Raw genomic sequence first — 24,298 nt, 5'->3', positions numbered from 1 at the left:
TGTCCGAATCTGTGTTTTATATTTAGGAGCAAATATAACTCGGCCACGCCGTCGCAATAGTAATTAGTCACGCGTGAGGCCGCACCGTTTTTCTGAAAAGCGCAAACGTTTGCCGCAGGCACAGAAACAAGAAAACACGAGAACGAGCGATGAAGAAAACGGTGGCACGGGTTTAAATCGGAATAGGCCGTCGGGTCGACGTATCGTTGCCGTGTCACACAAAATAACAATAAAATAATATGACCATCTCCCTACCACGTCCCCTTTCGCTGACACAATGGTCGGCCTCCCAACCTCGAGGTTACTAGCTGCGCAAAATTAAAAAAAAACAAGGAAAATGCGTTTAGAATGCTTTGGGAGGTGGTCATTTGTTTCGTTATGTTGCACTATGTGCTATGGGTATCGCTTCCTTTGCCAAAGTGCCTTACCCAGCAGTATGTGCGTGAGGAAACCGGTAGTTCGAGCGCCACTTCCTCAAGGACCACTTCGCAACCCCGTGCAGAGTATGCGTGCTGCTGTGGCCAGAGGTGCAGCGTCCCAATGACAGGACATATCGTATAGACGTAGATGGAAGCAAACTGAAGAGGGAAGTGGGAATAAATTACACCCGAAAAATAACAGCTGAATCTTTCCAAGGCAATGACGAAGTTGTATTTGAAGACTAAAGGAGCATGAAAGAGAACCAGATGGAAAAGGAGCGCGTGCTGACAAATTTCAACTGGAAGAAAGCCGAAGAGAGAATTCGAAAGCGCACAGCCACAGGGCTAGACGAGGCTCACGTTAGGCTTATTAATGATCTAGTACCAAAAGGTAAGGGAGTTCTGGGGAAAGCAGTGGAAGAAAGTCCAAAAGATAGACGAATATACCATATAGTTGGCCTCAAATTACAATGAATTTAATTTATAAAGGTAAGTGGGGGAAAGCTAAAATTCACTCGTATAGACCGTTGACCATTACATCGGTAATATGTAGGTTAGCAATGAAGACAATGAAACAATGTTGCAAGCATGGGCAGAGAATAATGGCATTTTGGGAGAACTTCAGAATGGCTTTAGAATAGGTAGGCACTTGGATTCACAAGAGAACTGGGCAGCTTACCAGCAAGTATGCGCCCCGTAGGATGAGCAACACAGCAAATTAATAAAGAACGTCAAGCGGAAAGTCAGAGAGGATGAGATAACCTCATGGGTGGCGGAAATTGAAAAGGAACCTGCCATGAGTAACTACCTAAAAGGAATAAACAAAATCAGGAAAGAAGCAATTTATGATAACTCAGAGGGAAGCTGATTACTTTTCGAAGCGAGATACCTTAAAACACGCACCTACAAAGCGAGACATAAGAAGGAAGAAGCATGTGGTTGTTGCGGTAAAACTAGGAAAATGATGTAGCATGTTTTATTAGAATGTGAAGACATCTGCTCAGCAGTCGATTTAGGCATCACTACAATTCTGGAAGCCCTTGGTTTCCGCGAGAGCAGGGGAAAGTAAACATGGGCGCAACAGAGTTCAGTAAGGGGAGAGTGGAACATTGGGGGAAGAAATGTACGGAAGTGACAAAAAAAACGGAGACATAAAATAATATGGAATTTTACTTGCCAAAACCACTTTCTGATTATGAGGCACGCCGTAGTGGAAGACTCCGGAAATTTCGACCACCTGGGGTTCTTTAACGTGCACCTAAACTTAAGTACACGGGTGTTTTCCCATTTGGCCCCCATCGAAATGCGTCCGCCGTGGCCGGGATTCTATTCCGCGACCTCGTGCTCAGCAGCTCAATGCCATAGCCACTGAGCAACCATAGCGGGTACGGAGACATACAGAAACAAAGTTCGCAATAGGGGGTCAGAAAATTTGGTTATGGGAATTCGTCGTTGTGTTTTTTTTTCTTTTTAACCTAGGTAGTAAATTAGGCAGTATAATAGCAAGAGCTTCGTGGCACAATTCAGCGCCCCGTTCTAAAGGGGACGCTCATAACATCCGTCCGTCCGTCCGTCCATCCGTCCGTCAACCCATCCATCCATCCATCCATCCATCCATCCATCCATCCATCCATCCATCCATCCATCCATCCATCCATCCACCCACCCATCCATCCATCCATCCATCCATCCATCCATCCATCCATCCATCCATCCATCCATCCATCCATCCATCCATCCATCCATCCATCCATCCATCCATCCATCCATCTATCAGGTATCTCAGAACGCTAACTTTCCCGGGAGAAGAATACGAGAACGCTCCCCTTACCATGCAAAGTGCGGTACCGTTCAGTATCACTGGTATCACCTTCTGTTTTTTTATGGTCATGTTAGACTGCACAATCTTTGGTATCGGCCCACAAGAACGTCTTATATAGACACACAAGAAACCGCGGTTAGTTCCCAAAGAATGCTAAACGCATTAATATAAAAAATATATAGTAAGGCAGGAAAGACAAGGATGCAGAGCCTAGTGTCCTTCATTTGTGTGCTGTTTTGTTTTTTCCGCATTTTGTCGGAGAAAATCTGTTCCGACTTGCCGAAATCGCATTCGTTCTACATGCTCAAAGTAGTAGAGTCAGCACAGTGCGAAAACCGCTGTGTCCCGCGATAGCGAGACCGAAGTCATCGGCTGGCATATTATAGCGCCGCAAAATGAATAAAGCTTAAATGTCTAAGGGCAACGCTTGCTAGAGCGACCGCATTTTACCCAAAGAAGGGTGTGTTGAGACGGGCGCGCGACGTGATGGCCATTGCGGCACGCTCCACCAAGTTGCATGGGCAAGGAGCATCGCTGCAAGCGTCAGAAGGCAGGCGAAAAACTCGTAGCCATCGCAACATGAAACACGGGAAAACGACCTAATATCGTTGTTACCGCGTCCAGCGAGTCAAAGGCTTCCGAGGAGGCGGAATTATATGTGGTCATTAAAGAAGGCTATCAACCGTCTCTAGTGATAATCGACTCTTCTCTTAAAATAGTGTGGGTCTCTGCACGTATTGGACATGCGCAATGTGTCATTGGTGTGTGCTGTCGTTTACCTGATAGCCGTTTGTAATTTGTTCATTTTTTCAATGATGCTTTACAACAGGTCTTATCCCAGTTCCCAAAATGCATACTGATATTAGGGGGTGACTTTAATTACCCAGGTATCGAGTGGTCAACCTCTTCCTTAAAGGAAAATAGCAACACATCTGAGTGTCTTCATTTTCTACAAACCTTGTATTTTCATCACTTAACTCAAGTCGTGGGCGAACCAACTCGGGGTGAACACATACTAGATATTATTTTAACAAATCACCGACACCTTGCTGCGACACACATACTTGAACCATTAAGTGATCACAGGGTGGTGCAATGTTCCTTTGCACTGAAACCTGGCGAGAAATATACAGCGAAAAAATGCATTCTCAACTACGCACGCGCCGACACTGGCGACACTGTTAGCCGGCGGAGACGAGGTAACGCTTCACCTTCTGCCAGTAGCTTTCGATTTTCTGGGTGTGAGCGCCCGTGATTGGGTCTACAAAGTTCATGCTTTGGTTAACAGCCTCCCATTGCAAATTCAGTCTTGCTCCGTTAGCCCCCACTAAGTTCGGGATGCAGTTGTATGCGGCCCATTCATCACTGTGGATGGTGGTTCCCGGTTCAACGTTGGCTGCAATAATGGGGCCTAGCCAGGCCCCGTACACTCTCAAGTTCAACTAATGGCCACAGAGGGCGAAAAAATCGACCGCGCGCCGCTGCTAACAAAGCCGACCTAGTAGCATCACCTCGGGATTCGTTCGTTAGTTCCAACATTTCCCGGTAGAGGCGTCGTAATAAGCGCAATTTTATCTTACAAACTTTCTCTTACAATTACCGAAGCATTTTCTTTTACATAAAAACAGGGCAAAATTATCATTGCTAATTAGATATTGTACTCTTTGTTAGTAAGTTTATTGTTTCTTCGCCATTATGAACGCAAATAGCGTTCAGCATCATCGATCTTTTACGTGACCTCTGGCCTGGATTTAAAATTTTTACCGGTATTTCCGAGTGCACGGCGGCACGGATTCATTCGTTCGTACACTCAAGACTGGTTGCTTCTTTGTTTCTAAAACTAGTTTCTTGCGCTTCTATGTAACTTGGGGTGAAGTTACGTGTTTGCAAGCGGACATGTAAGCCCGGCAGTTGGGTTTCGGTCGTGAGCCATTCGGAACAGGTCTGCATCGAAACGGGAGCTGGATTTTGCTGCGGCTGACAACGGCAATAACGGTGAGTCGTTTAACACTGCTGCTTCAATCGTTATATAATATCTGTCTCATTACCTTCCAGGCGGGCACAAGTTAACGAACTAGATCCTGCATTACGTATGGGCAGTGAGGATCTCAGTTGCTGTTTCCTAAATAAACCTTTACTTGCGAGGCTGTCGTTTGGTTTACACACACAACCAGGAAAGAAAGAGCGATATCGGAACGCGCGTCTCATTTTTCATGTTATTGTAGCCGTGGTTGTAGGTGACTGAGTAGCCTTATCAATATACAGATTAAACATTTTTTCGAGTCGGCCGGCAACGTCTTTCGTCCACAAAACCGAATAATCCTTTGGTAAAATGAAGTGAAAGTACAGAATTTAATGTATTAAACAGTTGCAAGCATGATACCCATATTTCGTACTTGTTGGTTCCAAATGTTCTTGCTGTTCAGATTGGTTTACCGTAGGGCATTTATTTTTGCAGTAGTGAAGCGGTGCATCACGTTCGTGGAGAAAAATAATGCATCAGTTCTAATAGCTTCATGACTTTCATGCATTTGCTTGAGTAACTAGCAGTGTGATCACTTCTAGAGCATAAATGAACCCACAAATGTTCTCATTTGTGATCTTAATAGTACTTGCGCTGTTGACATGCATTGTAGTTAGGCAGACATCAATTTTATGGGCAATAGCAATATTTATTTAACATGCTGCTTAAGCACCCTAGAATAGACAGTGTACATTTGCATGTGTTCCGTAGTCGCAAATCATTACAACATATATGTCACACCTTTTTGCATTTCATATTGCAAAACTTTGCTTTTTCAATTTCTGATTCAGTCAAAATTTCTGTTCCAGACATGCAGTAATGAGGACGGCACCAGTATAAAGCAACACACTCCACGCACTAAACAGAAGCTGCTGCCTGCTACGACAAGGTCATTGTGTGGACATTGGCTACTACTACAAGGTAAACAACATATGGTTCAGAAATAAATATGTTTGATCTATGCTGTATTGGCTTGCCGTTTGCAGCAGATATGAATGTTTGTTCATATATATGGTTCAGTATAATTGGTTCGAACATATAAAACCCACATAAATTTGGCTAATCTGTGCTATATCTCACGTGTCACCGTTTTGCCCCAACAGAGTCTATGCCAAGCACATCTTGGTCATCACAGGAGCTCCTATCTGCACCAACAGGAAGGGGCTGGAGCCGAATTTGCAAGGCTTTTACACCAAGAACAAAGAAGCATATGCACAAGAATATGGATGAGATATCAAGTCTGCAAAGGACTGTGTTAAGACTGCAAAGAGCTTCAGCCACCATTCCACCAGCACGGACATTTGGCTGAGTCATCCAAGTAACTCAAAAAGGACTTTCTAGAAATTCTTCGTCTTCAGATGCACCTGCAACATCTGACCAAGCACGGACGACGCTGGCCAAAAGATTGAGTTTCATCAGTTCGTCCTTAATCAGCTTCCAAGCCATGTTAATTCCGTTTGTGCGAAGTGTAATTTTTCTTCTATAAATGCAAGCTTTCTCATTGCCCATTTTTGTTAGAGGTTATTCATCCTCATCCAAATATAAAGGTCAACCTTTATATTTGGATATTTCGCTGATACTTAATACCAGTCACTGTCTAGCAGCCTAACATATCTGTAGCAGTATCTTCTAGTGTATGTTGTCATGCGCAATTACTCTCCTGAAATAGCTGATGCAGCATCGGCATGCGTCTTGCATTAACCTATGCACATGTGCTATGCACCATTTTACTTTTCTTGGTGTTTTTAGCCTTCAATGCTTGCAGAGCAGAGTGGCTTCTCTCTTGAATGCAAGCTTTCTCATTTTCCATATTCCTAGTCTCGTTGATGATTGCTCCTCTTCCTTGATAGCCTGGGTCTTTGTGCAAGCTACAGTGAAGTGATTGATTGCAGAATCTGGTTTTGCTGCCACACTTGGTTGTGGTAACTGTGTTACAGATGTGGGGGCCTGGTCAGTTGCATTGGTAAGCAGTCCCTCGAGGTAAGCATTTGCTCCTGCAGTCCGCAAAGCGACATAGACTCCCAGTATACACACACCATAACTGGTGCGCCCCGTTCGTTCTGGCCTGCTGCAGCCATGGGCAAATTGTGCTTGTGGCCTACCTCGGCCATGATTTGCTCAAAACGGAGACCAGCATATGTGCTTACATGGTTCGAAGTGTATGAAGTTGATAGCCGTATGGGTGGAAAGGCCCGCAAGAATGGCTGCCGAAGGTGATGCCCACAAAAGCGACTTGTCCACATTGCGACAAAGTGGGACACAAAGTGTGAGCCACACATAGCGGCCCCCGAAAGAAAATAAATGTGCAGGTTGGAAAGGAGTTAACGCTAAAATGCCGGGTAGTCCATGTCGCTGTGTTGGTTGCGGCAGCAGATGCCTGCGTCACCTGATTGCTTCGCAATGGAAGTTGCTCATCTTCAACGGCAACTGTTGGTTCAAACAGGTGCAAGGCTCTGTCCAATCTGTTTGTACCGCAGGTTGTCGCTCGTTACCAGACCACCACATGTGACAAAGGCAAGCATTATGCCTGTAAGATGGTTCGTAGCCAATGTATAATGTATTGTCAACCTCAAGCGGTGACTGATTGCCGTTTAATTTTGCTGTTATGTCACTTGGTTACGGTCGCAGTTTTATGTTTTTCGAATATTGCTGCCTGGTCGGTTGCACTGGGAAGCAGCCTCTCGAAGTAAGAATTTGATCCTGCAGTCTGCACAGCGACATAGACTCCCAATTTACGCACACCGTGATTCGTGCTCCCCGTTCACCCTTTCCTGCTGCAGCCATGGGCAAATTGTGCCTCTGGCCTTTCTCGGCCGCGATTAGGCATGAACGGAGACCAGCATAAGTGCTTACATGGTCGGACGTGTATGAGGTTGGGTGGAAAGGCCCGCAAAAGTGGCCGATGAAGGTGATGCCCACGAAAGCGACTTGTCCATATTGAGACAATGTGGGACACCAAGTGTGAGCCACACATTAGCGGCCTCCAAAAGAAAAGAAACATGCAGGCTGGAAAGGAGTCAATGCTAAAATGATGGGTAGTCCATGTCGCTGTGTAGGCTGCGGCAGCAGATGCCTGCGTCACCCGACTGCTTTGCACTGCAAGTTGCTCATCTTTAACAGCGACTGTCGCCGCAAACAGGTGGGACACTCTGTCCAATCTGTTTCTGCTGCTGGTTGTTGCTCGTTAGTAGTCCACCACGTGCGACGAAGTCGGGCACTACGCCTGTAGGTAGGCAGCTCAATGTACCCTAAGAGACCCGTGTATGTGAATGCTCACTGTTGCCATATGGTTCGTCGCCAATGTATGATGTATTGTCTGAACCTCATGCGGTGACTGATTGCTGTTTAATTTTGCTGTTATGTCACTTGATTATGGTCGCAGTGTTATATTTTTCGAATATTGCGGCCTTATCGGTTGAACTGGGAAGCAGCCTCTCGAAGTAAGAATTTGATCCTGCAGCCTGCACAGCGACATAGACTCCCAATTTTCATGCACCGTGATTCGTGCTCCCCGTTCGCGCTTTCCTGCTGCAGCAATGGGCATATTGTGCCTCTGGCCTTTCTCGGCCGCGATTAGGCATGAACGGAGACCAGCATACGTGCTTACATAGTCCGATGCGTATGAAGTTGATAGCTACATGGGTGGAAAGGCCCGCAAAAGTAGCTGATGGAGGCGATGCCCACGAAAGCGACTTGTCCATAGCGAGACAATGTGAGACACCAAGTGTGAGCCACACATTAGCGGCCCCCGAAAGAAAAGAAACGTGCAGGTTGGAAAGGAGTGAACGGCTAAAATCTGGGGTAGCCCATGTCGCTGTGTAGGCTGCGGCAGCAGATGCCTGCGTCTCCCGATTGCTTCGCAATGCAATTTGGGCATTTTTAACGGCGACTGTCGCTGCAAATAAGTGGCACACTCTGTCCAATATGTTTCCGCTGCTGGTTCTTGCTCGTTAACCTGACCACCACGTGCGACGACGACGGTGAGCCGTTTACGAGCTCGCGTCAATGATTCCAGCGTATCTCGACATGCAAATTTTATTTCTGCTATTGCACGAGGATGTACACTGCTTGTCTTCTGCCAATAAAGTCGCGCGTTCTGTTCACTCACTTGTGGCTTGTTTGTATGGGCGTCAGTAGAGGCTCTTGGCAATTAGAACGCACCAGCTAAGCGGCAGCGAAGGCATTGAGGCATGCCGCATAGCCTGCAGGGCAAGCACGGCACGTACCAGCGTACGCGACCGGCAAAAAACGGCCATATTGAATTTTGCGCTAAAAAAAAAAAGTTTGCACTTCCGCTTCCGGATTGAGCAACGTCATCTGGCGTCCCCGAAAGTTAGTTCCATGCGCTGCCGCTGCTTATTTTCGAACCACTGCCAAAGGTACAGTTTCCCTTCTCTAAAGTTGTTCTTTATTCTATGGCCTAGCCGCCTAGCGTCGCCGCGTCTCGTCGGTCGACCTTGAATAGTCGGAGCTCCCTGGTGGTCACGCAGATCATGCCAAATACCCATGGGGCTCTTGCATTGCCCAGGGGGCGCGGCGAAAAAGGTGCTAAAAAGCGCCCTCTGTCCTAAAATGGGTCGTACCAAGCTCGGTCGTCTGCTTCGGAAAGCACGTTTACAATATGGACCCGTCACTTTCGGTTGTGTTGTATCACGGCCTGCAGCGAATATCCGGTGCCGAAGATTTTTTCAGGAGTGGCACGCTGCGTAAAGGCAAGAAATTATGCAGTGCCGAATACCTGTATGCCGTTCAAGAATTTCGCGCCTTTCGAGCAAGGCGCGACTTATTCCTGGGATTGTGAGGGCGCTGCGGTCGAGCTCTGCACCAAGTGAGCGGCGTTGCTCTGCTGATATGACATGTGCACGTTATACTTGCGGGTGTTTGCGCTTGTGCTGTAGCCGATTTTATTTTCTCATTGCGTGTGCCTCGTCACTGTCCTCGGGCACGTGGCTGGCGGTCGAGGTCTTTTGCGTCCGGTCCAAGTTTTGCGCTCATGGAGACGCCAGTACCGGCGACGTGTGGGTCACCAAGCGTTAACATTGCGTGTGCACTTTGGTTTGTAGGCCCACTTTTTTCCATCTCATTCCTTTCTTCGGACGTGCACCCCCAGGTATGGTGTCTGTAGAATATTATACTTCAGCTTAAACAACAACAGAAAGAAATAACGGCTGCTTTATTCAGCGAGCACCATGCAAATGCCGAGTGCCCCGACTAACAACCATAACTGTGCCAGGCTATAGCAGACGACGCTCGGATGCTTGGCGCGGAGGTCGATGGCAGTGCTGCGGTGGCGGGAACGGCAGCGGGCTGCATGGTGCGCATAGGCGAGGAGTTGGGGTACTTAAAGAGGATCTGTAACGTTGTTGCGCCGGGCGGCCGGTGTGATGCTGATCGTTTGATCATATTTTCGCGGTGCTTAGAGAACATGTGCTCCGTTTTTGTGTCAATTAGCGATCACTAAGCCCTGGGGCCTGTGCAACGCTATTAGCTCGCTGTATGTTTCTTGCGGTGCGCTGTTGTTGATTATCGTACTGCGGTCAATTCGCGCTTCTTTGTCCGCGGCTCATGAGAAGCTGTATTGTACTCTCGCCGCTCCCGCATCGGGTCACAGTGCACGGAAGAATGTGTTAATAGTTGTGCTATCGCGTGCTGTAGTTCACCGCAATTCAACACTACGCTGGACGGACTGTTGGTACAGTCGATGCAACGTGAACGGACACGCAGGAGCGCTCGCCTCGGAAGGTAAGTTCGGCGCCTGGCGCATTCTTATAGGCAGGTTGCGAACGTAGTTCCCGCGCCTACTTGGGCGCCCCTCGCGGCGGCGAGCGCGGAACCGGCAGGATACGACCGGCGCGCTTGCGTTCGGAAAGCCTGTATGCGCACTGTTTCGCGCGTAGCTGTTGCCTTTTCTGAGCAATGCCAAAGTGCAACCCGAGCTGTTGAGTAGTCGGCTGCAACAGCACGTACACCAAGTAACGAGGAACAAAGTTTTACAAGTTTCCAAGCCGACCGTATGAAGCAGAACGGCGTCAACACTGATAGCGCTCGTCCGACGGCATAAGCTGTTTTATGTTCCGGCGTTATGCCAAGTGCGTTATAACGCTGAATTCTTTGCTTTTACAGCAATGATGGCAGCAACGCGACACCTGCAGTCAGTGGCGTAGCTAGGTCGTCTGGCACCCGGGGCCCATAGGTCTTCTGCCCCCCCCCCCCCCCCCCGGTTTATTCGAGGAAGGCGAGGATATCAACAATTTCCGTGTGTCTCCAGACGTATATGACCCCCCCCCCCCCACTGGCCCTTTGCATCCGGGGCCCACGCCCCCCCCCCCCCCCCCCCCGTTTCTACGCCCCTGCCTGCAGTGCGTACCAGGATAAGTAGCAAACAAAGTAGTTTGTTCCCACACAGTACCGCAGTAAAGCTGTGGAACTCTTTCTCAATCCTCTCCCATTCAAACAGCGCTAGGGCTTGCTGAGAGATTTGAGGAGGGGTTGCAGCCGGCTGAGCTGGCATACACCCTTCTGCACCCAGCATATCAACGAAGGGGCAGTTGAGATCACCAAAATTTTTGACATGGTTTATTGGAACCTCCTTTGCGCACACTGAAAAATCGCAACATAAAAGTATCGCACTTCCAGTAACTTGGGCGAAAATATTTTCCCAGCGTAGTCTAACACATATGGTAAGTCCATCCTCTTTTTTTGTGTTTGGGGAGAACAACGTTAGAATACATCTGGTAGGTCTTACGAATCGTTCGTATGCCCCACGTTCTTGGATGAGATGTTTTGGATTCGTATTTGCCGTCCTGTATGTACAGGGAAACTACCGCGGCGTCCTTGCACTTCCCTGCGATGCTAGCACGGCAATCGCAGCTCCCCGCTAGGATTTGTCTGCTGTCGCCGATCTTCAAGAATCAATGTCGCCTATAATTTCATGCGTCCACACCGTACATAACGAAGTAACTTACGCTGAGTTTCACGCATCTCGCAGGTGCATTATTTTTCGTTTGCGGAATAAACCTAGCAGTCACTTCCGATCAGTGCGAGATCAACACTTCCCTCACGGCGTAGACGTGCCCCACTTCAAATAAACGACTTCCTTTGTCTAAATTCTTTTCACGAAAAAAGCTATGAAGATCTTGTAATTCCCGAAACCCGGTTAAAATTATCGGCACGCTGATTCGCGCCATCGCTGCCGTTTGACAGGACGCCAAACATGCAGCGCGGGCTGCTGACGCCGTGAGTAATCCTACCACATTCGCGCAACTATTCGTCAGGTGGCGCTAGGGGTCGGAAAGACAGGGCGCCGCCTAGCACTTGCAACGTGCCCATGGTTCATGTAGTGTCCTGATTCATGTAGTGTAGTGGTTCACCTTGTCATGCGCTGCAGAAGATGATTAGTACAGCTACAAAAACAATAACAGTGATTCCCAAATGTTCGTTCGATATCGGAGTGCACATTTAGCAAAAAGTTTCGCGAAAATTACCCCGAGATTGATGTTGCTAAGAGCTTCATCTATTGTTTATTTTCTTTTTGTTATGAAGTATGCTAGCGCCGGGGCATCGCTTGGTCTGAACGGGCACAAAAATTCAAGCAATGTCACTGCTTCTGTACGTAATTTCTCAGCAAGAAATCGTATAGACAATTCTAGAAGTACGTTGATGTGCTGTGCAAATGTTTTCACAGCTAACGTTAACGCGCGACGGCATCCAAATGATCTGACTCGTGAGAAGATTTTAGCTTGTATGCAAACTTTGATGCTTATTGATTGTCACCAAGGCAACCTGTATTAACGCGATAGCGTTAAGGAGCTCGTGTCGCAGAAAAGCCGGTGTCGTCGGCGTCGGGTGTCGGCGTCGGCGGCGTTGACCGTGAGCGATAAATCACGGCAGGCGCTTCATAAATAAAAAGCAACTTCCAAGATTGGCCCGGTGGGAATCGAACCCGGGTCTCCGGAGTGTGAGACGGAGACGCTACCACTCAGCCACGAGTTCGATGCTTTCAAGCGGTGCAAACGCGCCTCTAGTGAATGCGGTGTTGCCTTCGAAACGAGCCGTGGAAAGTTATACTGCGGTGTATATCGGTAATTATGAACATGTAACGTACAGAAGTCACAATTACACGAGTTGCGAAGTGCGTTTCCGCTGCATTTCTTCTGCGCTTTCCGCACACGCAGAGCCATCTTGCGGCAAACAGAAGACCCCCTCCTCTCAATGTACGGCGCTGCCCCGACAGGAGGCGCGCCGCGCGCGCATTGGGACCGCTGCCAGGCGCGTCGCGGGACTCCCTCTCCCCTCACGACGCTTCGCCGTGCTCCCGGTTTAGATTACTATCTATCTCTCTGCCCGTGCCGATCACGACGTTTGGCTGGCGTAGATCGTTTCCCCTCCGAGACACCGAGTTCTTTGGTTCGTTCCGTTCGCTCAGGCGCACGTTTCGTTGCCGCGCCGAACGCTGCGTTGCTCGACGCTCACCGCGTGATAGGTGGGCGCTAAGTCCGATGCGGGGCGCATCGTAAGTGATCGCTGTGCCGTAGCGCATTGTCTTATACCCCTTTTTCTTGTGTTTAGTGTTCTGTTTCTTTTCGTGCCTTTGACACGTTGAATAACCGCCTGTGATGTGAGAATGAAATATTTAATGTCTGAGCGGATGCAGCTTCATGTAGCTGGCTGTACGAGAGCTTTCCACAATTTGACGCGATATTGTTAAATCACAAGTTTGCAGTTTCAGAAGTGATTACAATGAGCTGAACATTTATTGTTTAGGGATGTCACAATTTCCTGAGACGGAGGCATCTCTGCACCACATAGGAGGCCGCGGCACTATGCAGCTTGAACAGCACGACAAAGCATCTGATCTGCTGCTTTGACAAGGTACGTACAGAACGGTCACAGCCATTTATGTGTTCTAGTGTCTGTTCGTGTATTTGGTACCTGCCAACTTTCCTGAGTCTCTCATGCAATTTATAAATTCTTGCTATTCTACAATTTTACTAATGTTCCATTAAGTAATGAGAATGAAGTTTTATTAGTGAAGATGTTCTAAAGCTGTTGAGAAGTGGGGTGGCATAGGATTGCGAAAATGCACGTAAAAAATAGTCATGGCGCTTATGCTGCTTTCTTAATTGCTAGCAATGAAAAATCCCTAACAAAAATACCAGAGGGACACTTGCTTTAGGCAAGTTTATTAAGATACGTTCCAGAAGCAGGCGAAGTTTGCAGTAACAAAAGCACTGAGAAAAACTCACTGAGCTAAAAACATGTTAGTTTCTGCTTTTCCAAGTGTGCTGCTTGTGTACAGCATGTCAAGGTAAATAATGGTTAATAATGTATGCATAGAAAAATGTGGATGCTGAGAGAAACCTTTAGGAAAGTGCGTGCTGTCTTTCCAACACAGGATTTCTGTCTAGAATTTTTGTAAAATATGAAGTGCACAGGCTGGCAAACACTTTCAACACTTTTGCTTTAGATTTTAATGTAGCCAGTTCATTATGTGTCCCTAGTATAGCTTAGCGTCAAGCTTGAAGCTGATCTCTGATGTCAGATCAGTTGCAGGATGTAATATCACAAACTGCCTGTTACGCATGTCAGTCAATCTGGTGCAGTGGTCACAGGTGAGAGCATAACTGAAAGCTGCGCATTCTTAGCCCTTCTGTGCATGATGTGGTATAGAGTTTGAACTATGCTATAGTGGCACCATCTCCCTCACCTTCTCTTCCTCATTATTCTGTCAACTTGCAACAATATGCACAACTTCTAGAGGCTTGATTATGGTGTTGTCTGCTGAACTTGGCTGATGTGAATTTCAGTAGTTTGGGGTACCCTCAAAGCTATGCTGTACTTTGCATGCATTTTAATATGGTCTATTTGAAATATGTGATTGGCTGTGGCATTCTGAGAGAAACAAGGCCTCTTGTGAATAATGCATATATGCATTATTAGCATTTTCTAATACTCTTTCAAGAAGCAGCCTATAGGCTGCTCCCCAAAGAAGTGACCACCGTTGCGTACACTACATGGCAGTCTGGTCCAGTTTACTTAACCTGTCTGCCATCTATGCACGAGGAGGAGGAGAAGCGAAAAAAGGGACCTTTGATTTATGTTTTTGCATAGATGGCTCATACATTGCATTTGTCTTATCTTGCAGGCTTTGTTAACTCAAAGCTTTCTATGGGCGAATATCAGCATTTCATTCCTATTTATACCTAATAAGAATTACTTTGTTCACAGTGTCACTTTTTATATTATACTCTTGGGAGACTGAGCTCACTTGTTTTAATGCAGGTGTGGCTGGGCCTGCAGAAAGAGTGTAAGCAGGCTACTGTGTTGCTCATCAGTGCTGATCTCTACGTCTGAGTTGGCCCCACAACATCCAGGCACCACTGTGCTTTGCTTCGTGGTCAAGGTAATATCACATAGACACCTTGCACCTCAGTATCAGTTTTGAGAAATATGCTAAGAAACAAGGGTTGGCCTTGGTGATAAATACACTCGTGTTCTCTCGTTTTAAGCGTTCTTCTTGCAGTGTTCCTCATGTACATGTTTTCAGAGGATGCTTAAATGCAAACTGCCATGGAACTTGTTTATGCCTTAAAGTAGCACTCTTTCACCAAGAAAAAAGCCTTATTTAACGCACAATTCATGAGAAAGGTGAGGAGGTGACAGGACAGAACACTCTAACAGCCATCCAATTTTACTGCTTGCACAGCAATATAAAGTGAGAGGTGAAAGGGCAAGAACAGATAAATCGACAATGCATGTTGCTCACACAACTGTCAAAAGGACACATGGCATGGCTACTATGACACTTGTTTTACAGTGATAAATAAGGAGTCTTGCTACCTCATAAGCCACTGGAGGGGGAGCCAACTCGCAGATTCTCTGTCACACATATAAGGAAAGGCTCACAAATCTTGCCAGCCCTATGCTCGTAACACATTCCCACAGTTGCATAGTTTTCAAACAAAATAATGCAAGTGAGCTTTGCACTACCAAGTGACCACCAAATGACCTGAGCATTCAGTTAACATGGTTGCAAATCCAGTCATTTATACATTGGCCTGTTTTGCCGATGTGGTGTCTACTGCACGACAGTGGTATTTAATATCCATCAACACCCCTGTGCTCTACGTACTCTTTCTTGCATGCTTTTTTTTCACAGGTAGTGGAAGATTACTTGATTCCAGAACAATTTGGTTTGTTCTACACATCATAGTGAACCTGCCAGCCTTATATTAAACATGGAATTGGATAGGAAGATGTGCTATTTTTTTATAGTGCCCTGGTGCATTCAGATTGTGCAGAGGCTTCAAGCTTGTATTGACAAAAATTGGGATGAAGCCACAAGAGGAGAGTTGTAAAAGTGTAACGAAAGCCTCCTGATAGATATACTGAATTGTGCTGCTGTGGACACTTATTGCTTATCCCGACTGGGTAACGCTGTTAGAGTTATGGATGCTTTGACACTGTAGGGCCTACAAGATGGCTAGCATTACGGAACACATTAAAACGACTGTAGGGACGCATGTTGTGCAATGGTATCATAATTGGCCCACAAAGTGACCACCTTTGCTTACACTATGTGGCAATCTGGTCCAGTTTACTTAACCTGACTGCCATCTATGCATGAAGAGGAGAAGGGACTAAAAAATGAAGGGACCTTCGATTAATGTTCTTGTACAGATGGCCCATACATTGCATTTTTCTTATCTTGCAGGCTTTGTTACTTAAAGCTTTCTACGGGCAAATATCAGCATTTCATACCTAATAAGTATTGCTTTGTTCACAGTGTCACTTCTTATATTTACCGTATTTACTCGCATAATGATCGCACTCACGTAATGATCGCAGCCCTGAATTTTGTCTTCCAAATTTGATTTTTTTTAAATTTCCTGTGTAATAATCGCACCCCGAACTTGCCACAGCGATATGTCATGTGCAAAGTCTAGCTATTAATGATCGCGCTTACCATCTGTCGAATGCTACGCGAACAACTCTTGAAGATAAACCAAACGGTCTGCACGCACCAAACATTCTTAAGCAGATGCCCGATTTCATTCCTTTCATCACTTTCCGCACTTCCATGACAAAAAAGCTACAACCAAAATTGCCTTTATTATGTGTGGGCTTTGTAATCGTTGTGGTCAACAACAACAAAAAAGGCGCCTTTTGATTCTTCTCATCTGCACTCGTGGGCACGCAACAAATCACGAGCGGCAACGATAGCAGCCACGTTTACATTGATACGTTAGTAGTGTACCCTATCCATACGCCGACACTTGTAACACAGCTAAGATATTTGCCCACCCTTAGCGGAAACGTGCTGTATTAGGATAGTAGTGAAGACAAATGCCGCAGTTTCCGCAGCATGCCCGCCGTGTCTTTCTATGTCACTGGCAGCTAAGCGTGCCCATCTGTTTCTGTCCCCTCATAGTGGACATGGCTATATTATTGCTGCAAACTTACCGATAGTAACGATAATATTCATTACTGATATGGAAGAAACTGTTTCAATGCACGTAATGTACTCGCGAGAAAAAAAAAATTGCGTTCGGCGCATTTGGTGTGTTCAGCTTGCTGCGCCGGCCGCCACTTTTGTTTTGGTGTCCCGCACTACATACAGTGGCAGCCACCTATTTGTTGACCTGTTGCCATCCCGCAGCAAACGCGGGATGAAAAAAATTCTTTTTGCGGGAAATTTAAAGAAGAGCTTTAAAGAAGCTTGAAAACCAAAAGAAACGTCGCTTCCGGCTAGCCACGCGTCTTGGAAGCACCGAGGCTTGGTCGAAATACTACACGGCAGAGAACGCCTACCTGAGTGCCCTTCGCACTGCTAAAAAATCTTTTTATAACGTCGACCTGCCCAAGCTACTTACTCAAAATCCTCGGCAGTTCTGGCGCATTTTAAATCCCAAAGACGCTCGTACCATCAGCGTGACAAACGCAGCAGGCGACACCGCCACGAACGCCGAGTGCGCCGATATATTCAACACAGCATTTTTTTCCGTGTTTACAAAAGAAACTACCACTCCAGACTCTCCACTACCTACTAACATAACATCACATATGCCACCCATTGTATTTTCGGTAGATGGTATACTATCAATCATTGAAAAAAACAAATTATGTACTTCTTCTGGTGTAGACGAAATTAACTCAAAGATCCTAATGAATACTAAGCATATATCCGCGGCATGTTTCACTCTGTTGTTCACGCAATCATTGTCTACAGGTACTTTACCGGATGATTGGAAAGTGGGAAAGGTCGTTCCAGTATTCAAAGCAGGTAACAAAGACTCCCCCTTAAACTACCGCCCCATTTCATTAACTAGTGTTCCTTGCAAAATCATGGAACATGTCATATACTCGCATATCATGAACTTTTTAGACTCGGAAAACTTCTTTCATCCTTCACAACATGGTTTTCGTAAAGGGCTTTCATGTGAAACACAACTAGCTATCTTCCTTAATGATCTCCACGTTAATCTTGATAACAACGTTCAAACCGATGCAATCTTTCTAGACTACTCTAAAGCTTTTGACACAGTGCCTCATAACCGCTTGCTAATAAAATTATCTAGATTGAACTTGGATCCTCTTGTAGTACAATGGATAAAAGAATTCCTTACTAATCGTTCCCAGTTCGTCTTTGTCAATAACGTCTCCTCCGAACCCCTCCCTGTCACTTCAGGTGTCCCTCAAGGCTCAGTCTTAGGACCGCTTCTTTTCTTAATATACATTAACGATCTTCCGCTGCATGTATCTTGTCCTATTCGTATGTTCGCTGACGACTGTGTGATTTATCGTACTGTGACTAACATCTCTGACCAAGCATCTCTCCAGAATGAACTTAATAATGTGCAGGACTGGTGCAACCATTGGCAAATGGCCTTGAACCCTAACAAGTGCAAATTTATTTCAATTTCCCGCCGTCGTAATCCTTATCTGTCTACTTACACAATTGGAAACGTCCCACTAGAATCAGTTCTAACCTATAAGTACTTAGGCGTAACCCTGTCCCACGACCTTTCCTGGAATGCGCATGCTACTAACGTAATCTCGTCAGCAAACAAGTCCCTTGGGTTCATGAGGCGTCATCTTCGTCATGCTCCACAGCACGTCAAACTACTCGCATACAAATCATTTGTCAGGCCACAACTGGAATATGCCGCCGCCATCTGGAACCCTCATCAAACATATATCATCAATGCACTCGAGTCGGTTCAAAATCGTGCGACTAGATTCATCCATTCTTCATATTCATATAACATCAGCGTTTCACACTTAAAGGCACAATCTAGCTTGGCATCTCTTGCTTTTCGTCGTCGCATCGCCACGCTCTCTCTTTATCACAAATTTTTTTACTGCTCACTAAGCCGCCCGCCTTACGTCACGCCATCATCTTCACGCATGTCACAGCGCACCAGCCATCAACTCCAAGTTTCTCGCCCTCGAACACGAACTGTCACTTTTCAATCATCATTTTTTCCTCGAGCTGCCAAGGACTGGAACGACCTACCCATTAATGTCGCTGCCATCACATGTCATTCACAATTTCTAGAAACTGTTGAAACTTGTATTTCAATGTAACACCTGCCTTTTCCTATGTTCACATGTTAACCACCCCTTATGTAATACCCCGAATGGGGTCTTTAAGGTAATAAAATGAAATGAAATGAAATGAAATTTAACCGGCGTAATGATCGCACACCTGAATTTGTGACCATTTTTTTTTTACAGAAAAGTGCGATCATTATGCGAGTAAATACAGTACTCTTGTGACACCAAGCTCAGCTGTTTTAATGCAGGTGTGGCTGGGCCTGCAGAAAAGCTGTAAGCAGACTGCAGTGTTGCTGATCAGTGCTGATCTCCACGTCCGAGCTGGTCCCACAACATCCAGGCACCACTGTGCTTTCACAAGGTACACTCTAAGAAATTTTTATTGAAAAAACCAAATTTTCTGGCAGCTGGCCTGCCAGAAAATTTCTGTTATGCTTTGTTTTCTATTGTTCCTTCTTTCTGTCAATTCACAGATTTTTTCTGTTTGCAGCTAACAGAGAATTTCTGTGAAATTGACAGAAAGTTTCTGTTACGCTATGTTTTCTGTTTAACATTTTTCGGTCATTTCACAGTTTTTCTGTTTGCAGCTAACAGAGAATTTCTGTGAAATTGACAGAAAGTTTCTGTTACGCTACGTTTTCTGTCTTAACATTTTTTGGTCATTTCATAAGTTTTTCTGTTTGCGACTAACAGAAAATGTCTGTGAAGTTGAGTTTTCTGTGCTTGTTTTTCTGTTATTTCACAAGTTTTTCTGTCGGCAAATGACAGAAAAATTCTGTAAAGCTCCATTTTCTGTCATTTCACACACTTTCTTCCGCGCCGCCTTTTAATATACATAATACAGAATATTATGTATGCATACATAACAGAACATTACAACTGCTTCCATGTTTCAGTGCAATGAGACATTTCACTGCTTCTATGGGACTGCTAGAAATGGCACGTTTAAGTATTGAACAATAGTGATAAATGCAGGTGCAATATTAAACAATGTCATCATGGCTAGTAATTTACTACGTCTTCGAGATTCACATAAGTAAGGTAAATGGTAGATAGGTGACCGAAGAAAAAAAGGCAATAAAATTGCCCTTCCTGCACTCCCTATATGGGACAGCTGCTAATAAGGTATGCAGTAACGGTGTGTATACAGGAGCACATATGATTCACTCTAAAATGGCAATACAATACCATGACTGCAACACAGAAAGTAATCCCTGTACAATGAAGACAAACTAATCACTAAAGTGCGATGGCAAGTATATGCGCATGAAGAGTGTCTAGGGCAAATGTGCCTTGCTCGACACTAGTACAGAATAAAGCAGCTAGTGAGATAGTACAAGCAATAGAACATAACGCATCCACAGGATTTTTGCATTATTGCAGTATAACCAAAACATTGGACATACTAAGTAGGGTGAATCAATCTTGTCAAATAAAATAATTATGCAAATGAAAATAGTAGTACAATACAATGAATATACAACTGGTCACTGAACTGTAATGGCAAGTATATGCATTAGAAGAATTGTGCAAATTCGCAAATGATGCCTTCCTTGACACTAGTACTGCATGAAGCAGTGAGATACGAGCAACAAGTCATAAGGCATGAAACAGGCTGTTTGCATTATCACAGTGTAACCAAAAGCAAACAACTGGGTCCTTCTAACTGGTACGTCTAATCTTGAGACTACAGTAAATATAAAAATCAAAATAGTTATACATCGAATACAACCGGTCGAGAAACAGTAATGGCAAGTATATGCGTAAGGAAAATTGTGCATATCGGCAAAATGTGCCTTGCTTCACACTAACTGCTAAAACAGCGTGAAACAAGATGGGACAAGAAAGAGCAGACGACAGGAGTGCCAACATTCAACTGTTTATTCCTTGATGTTGCCACGTATAAATACACACATGAACTGCCAGCATGAAACTGAAAGCAAGAATCAAGGTGACTGACCCAACAACCGGTACAGCTCGGCTCTTTTCTTGATAGTGCCACCGATGGAATGATCCCACAGCTGCTAGCTGCACGTGCAATATTCATTGCCTCAATAGCCTCGCTAACCCACTACTTTTTGTGGCTTAGAACAGCTCCGTCACCTAGATTGCGTCCCGCATTGATGGCAGTGCAGGCTGAGGTGGCCCTGGATCCTCTCATTAATATTGTAATCAATGTAGCTTGCACTGCCGTCAATGCAGGACGCAGTCTAGGCGATGGGGCTGTTCTAGGCCATGCGTGCCTTTGTTTGAACAGTCGGATTAGCAACCGTCACAAGTCCAAAATCAAGAAAGGGGCTGACAGATGGAATAGCACACTGTGGTATAAAGGTCATAAACAGGGATAAGGCCAGCCTCTCTCAGGCACCTTGTCCCTGTTTATAGCCTTTATACAACCGTCACAAAGACAAGCAAGTTAGGGAGCTTATCGAGGCACTGAATACTGCATGTGCAAGTAACGTGTGTGAATAAGGTATCACTGCAACTATGATAAATGAGGTCACGTTTCAGATCGTTGGCAATCAGCAAAGGCTTGAGTTTTATCGATTGTGCTTTTCAGTTTCGTGCTGATGGTTCATGCATATATCTATAGATGAAAACAGCAAGAAACAAACAGTTGAAGGCGAGTGCTCAAGCTGGGTGCTCTTTCTTGTCCCATCTTGTTTTAGCACTTAAAAATCACCAACTCTCCCAACAAGCATCAATTCTGCCTGCCACTAGTACTGCATTAAGCAGTGAGATACAAACAAGGCATAAGGCATGCCACAAGTTGTTACATTATCACAGTGCAACCAAAAACATTGTGTCAACCCACTCAGTATGTCCAACACCTTGCAACTACAATATGAAAATTAAAATATTACTAGAATAGAGACAGCAGTACTACAATGTATACAACCAGTCACTAAACTGTAACGCTAAGTACAGTCGAACCTCGATATATCGAACAGCGCGGTGATCGCAAAATAGTTCGATATAGCCAGAATTCGATATATAAAATCGCGTAGAAAACGCTTCAAAAACTAGCACAAATCAATTAATGAACCAATCGTGGCGCAATAGATACTCACATGAAGCTTGAAACAAAGTATTTATTTCGTTCGCTGAAAGTACTGAAGCAGCGTAGCCTGCTTCATATTGGCAACTGCGTGCTTGACCACGGCGTCCTCAACGTAGTCCAAACGATCCACAAGAGACGGTCCAGTGCCTTCTATTGCGCCGCAGTAGCGGCGTACAACAGCCAAAGCAGCTACAGCCTCAGTTGCAGTCGGGAGCGGGGCAACATCAGCGCTTGCTGGATCAGCCTCGGCAGCGTCGTCGTTTGGCCGCTCTGCAATCACTTCTGCCGCGATCTCCACGTCTGTTAACTCCGCCACTGTTCCGGTGCTGTCGTCACCGCCAACGAAGTCCTCAATGCACATGCTGTGTGGCTCAGCACCGACAAAGCGCTCCAACTGGCTCCACGGCCGCCTCGATCACGCGCGCACGGCGGGGGCGCGGGCGCGCGTGATGGAGGCGGCCGGGCTGGCTCACGGCCGGGGAGCGCGCGCTTCCCTCGAGACCGACCGTGGCTGGCTCCAAGCCGCCGCGTGTGTACGCCGCTACGTTCAAATGGCGCCCTCGGCGCAACCGATGTGGGAGCTGTTGTACGCAGCAGTCTGGAACACCCATCGCGCCGCCGCTATCTTCGAGAGTGTTGCGGGAAAGCTCGCCTCCTGTCAACAGAGCGCACTTGGTCTGGGGCGGCGGAGTTCGATATATCCATTTTACATCCGGCCCCATTCGAAATAAAAAATTCAAAATGCATGCGATTTTCCACGTGATATAGAAAGTGTTCGATATACGCAATAATTCGATATATCCGTGTTCGATATATCGAGGTTTGACTGTATATGTATAAGGAAAGTGACTTGGGCAAACTGTGCCTTGCTTGAGACTAGTACTGCATTAAGCAGTGAGATACAAACAACAAGGCATAAGGCATGCCACAAGTTGTTACATTATCACAGTGCAACCAAAAACATTGTGTCACCCCACTCAGTATGTCCAACCTTGCAACTACAATATGAAAATTAAAATATTACTAGGATAGAGACAGCAGTACTACAATGTATACAACCAGTCACTAAACTGTAACGCCAAGTATATGTATAAGGAAAGTGACTTGGGCAAACGGCGCCTTGCTTGCGACTAGTACTGCATTAACCCTTTCGCTGTCGGACCTTTCTGGCCGTGACGCACCCCCAGTGTCGGATTGGTTTCAGGGAACGAGCATAACAGGGAATGAACATAGCAATTTATTTTTGATTATAATTGGTATACAAATAACATAGTCAATGCAATATGCACATTTCAGTGTTCTGCAGCTGTTAGTAAACATCATCATCATCAGCCTGACTATAAGATCCGTTCAACATCCGAATCTGACGATGCGGAACCCTCTTCCTCGCATGTGACTCTGTCCGAGTCCGAATCCGAGCTCAACTCGTATTCTGAATCGGAATTGAGCCACCGCTCCAATGAGCAGACGAAGGTCCCGCGCGCTCAGCCATCCGAAAGTAACCGCGCGGAGGGAGGAGGATGTGCTTTCAGTCACCCGCACAAGAAAAATGGGACGTTGCGTGAACAAGAAGACAGAGGGAGATGGAAAAAGGCTAAACAAAGTTCGAAGGGCTTTACGTTTACTGCTGCAAGTCGGAAGCGAGGGTGCGGCGAGAGAGCGAAAGGAGCAATCGAGTCACTCTTTTCGGAGAGGCAACGGCACGTGCGCCTGAACTTGACACGCCGTAGCAGACACACCAACAGAAGAAAAATAAAAACCTTCAAACCAGCGGAGAAGGCAGAACAACCCTTGAACCCATAACCACAAGCCCGCGATGCATGATCCAGCGAACGCGGAGCCACCGCGCCACTCAGCAAAGAGAAAGTGGGGAGTGGCAGTCGCACCGTACTCTTCACAACATGGACTTAGACAGGTCGGGGCGATTATACGAACTTGTAGAAAGAGTCAACAGATAGCGTGGCCAATCCAGGAGCGCCAGCTTTGCGCTCAGGCGCGAAATTTTGAACGCACGATAGAGAATGTACCGGTACGTCAGTGACACTGTGGGGGGGAAGCGCGATGACGTACCCGTACGTCCGTGACAGCGAAAGGGTTAAGCAGTGAGGTAGAAACAAGGTATAAGGCATGCCACAAGTTGTTACATTATCACAGTGCATTGATATAGAATGTTTTCAAGTTACAGAACACTTAAAAGTCATAGTCTTGCAACGATGTGACGAGGGAAGCCACTTTTGGGGACAGGCAATGCTGCTTTTTCTTGGTGCGCTCTACCTTGGTTCCCCTGCCAGGATTGACACCTGCAATGGTTATAAAGCAAGGATAGAATGCAGTTACACTTGGTACAGTGAAAATATCTATTTTCTTCAAAGAAATAAGAAGATTGCTGCCCGCCAACCACCCCGAAATTTGATCTT

General features: G+C 46.0%; 4 long non-coding RNA genes across 4 annotated transcripts in view; 2 read left to right on the top strand and 2 right to left on the bottom strand.

The window, feature by feature from the left end:
* Positions 1-8,658, bottom strand: part of LOC139051967 (uncharacterized) — a 45,286-nt gene extending 36,628 nt beyond the window's left edge. The window contains exon 1 of the long non-coding RNA XR_011509634.1: positions 8,373-8,658. This is a non-coding gene — a long non-coding RNA (uncharacterized lncRNA). The remainder of the gene's footprint in view (positions 1-8,372) is intronic.
* Positions 4,027-5,948, top strand: LOC139051966 (uncharacterized). Its single transcript, XR_011509632.1, has 3 exons — positions 4,027-4,236; positions 5,074-5,185; positions 5,368-5,948. It is a non-coding gene; the product is annotated as an uncharacterized lncRNA (long non-coding RNA).
* A 945-nt stretch (positions 8,659-9,603) lies between the features above and the next one.
* The window catches only part of LOC139052007 (uncharacterized), a 48,898-nt gene continuing 34,203 nt past the window's right edge, over positions 9,604-24,298 (top strand). The window contains exons 1-4 of the long non-coding RNA XR_011509653.1: positions 9,604-10,006; positions 13,028-13,135; positions 14,546-14,666; positions 19,069-19,181. This is a non-coding gene — a long non-coding RNA (uncharacterized lncRNA). The remainder of the gene's footprint in view (positions 10,007-13,027; positions 13,136-14,545; positions 14,667-19,068; positions 19,182-24,298) is intronic.
* LOC139052006 (uncharacterized) overlaps positions 19,442-24,298 on the bottom strand; it is a 36,941-nt gene continuing 32,084 nt past the window's right edge. Inside the window, exon 4 of the long non-coding RNA XR_011509652.1 lies at positions 19,442-24,181. This is a non-coding gene — a long non-coding RNA (uncharacterized lncRNA). The remainder of the gene's footprint in view (positions 24,182-24,298) is intronic.

The sequence above is a fragment of the Dermacentor albipictus genome, unplaced genomic scaffold (genome assembly GCF_038994185.2).
Source record: "Dermacentor albipictus isolate Rhodes 1998 colony unplaced genomic scaffold, USDA_Dalb.pri_finalv2 scaffold_17, whole genome shotgun sequence".
In the NCBI taxonomy this organism is placed as follows: Eukaryota; Metazoa; Arthropoda; class Arachnida; order Ixodida; family Ixodidae; genus Dermacentor; species Dermacentor albipictus.
This window is presented reverse-complemented; position numbering and strand designations above follow the sequence as displayed.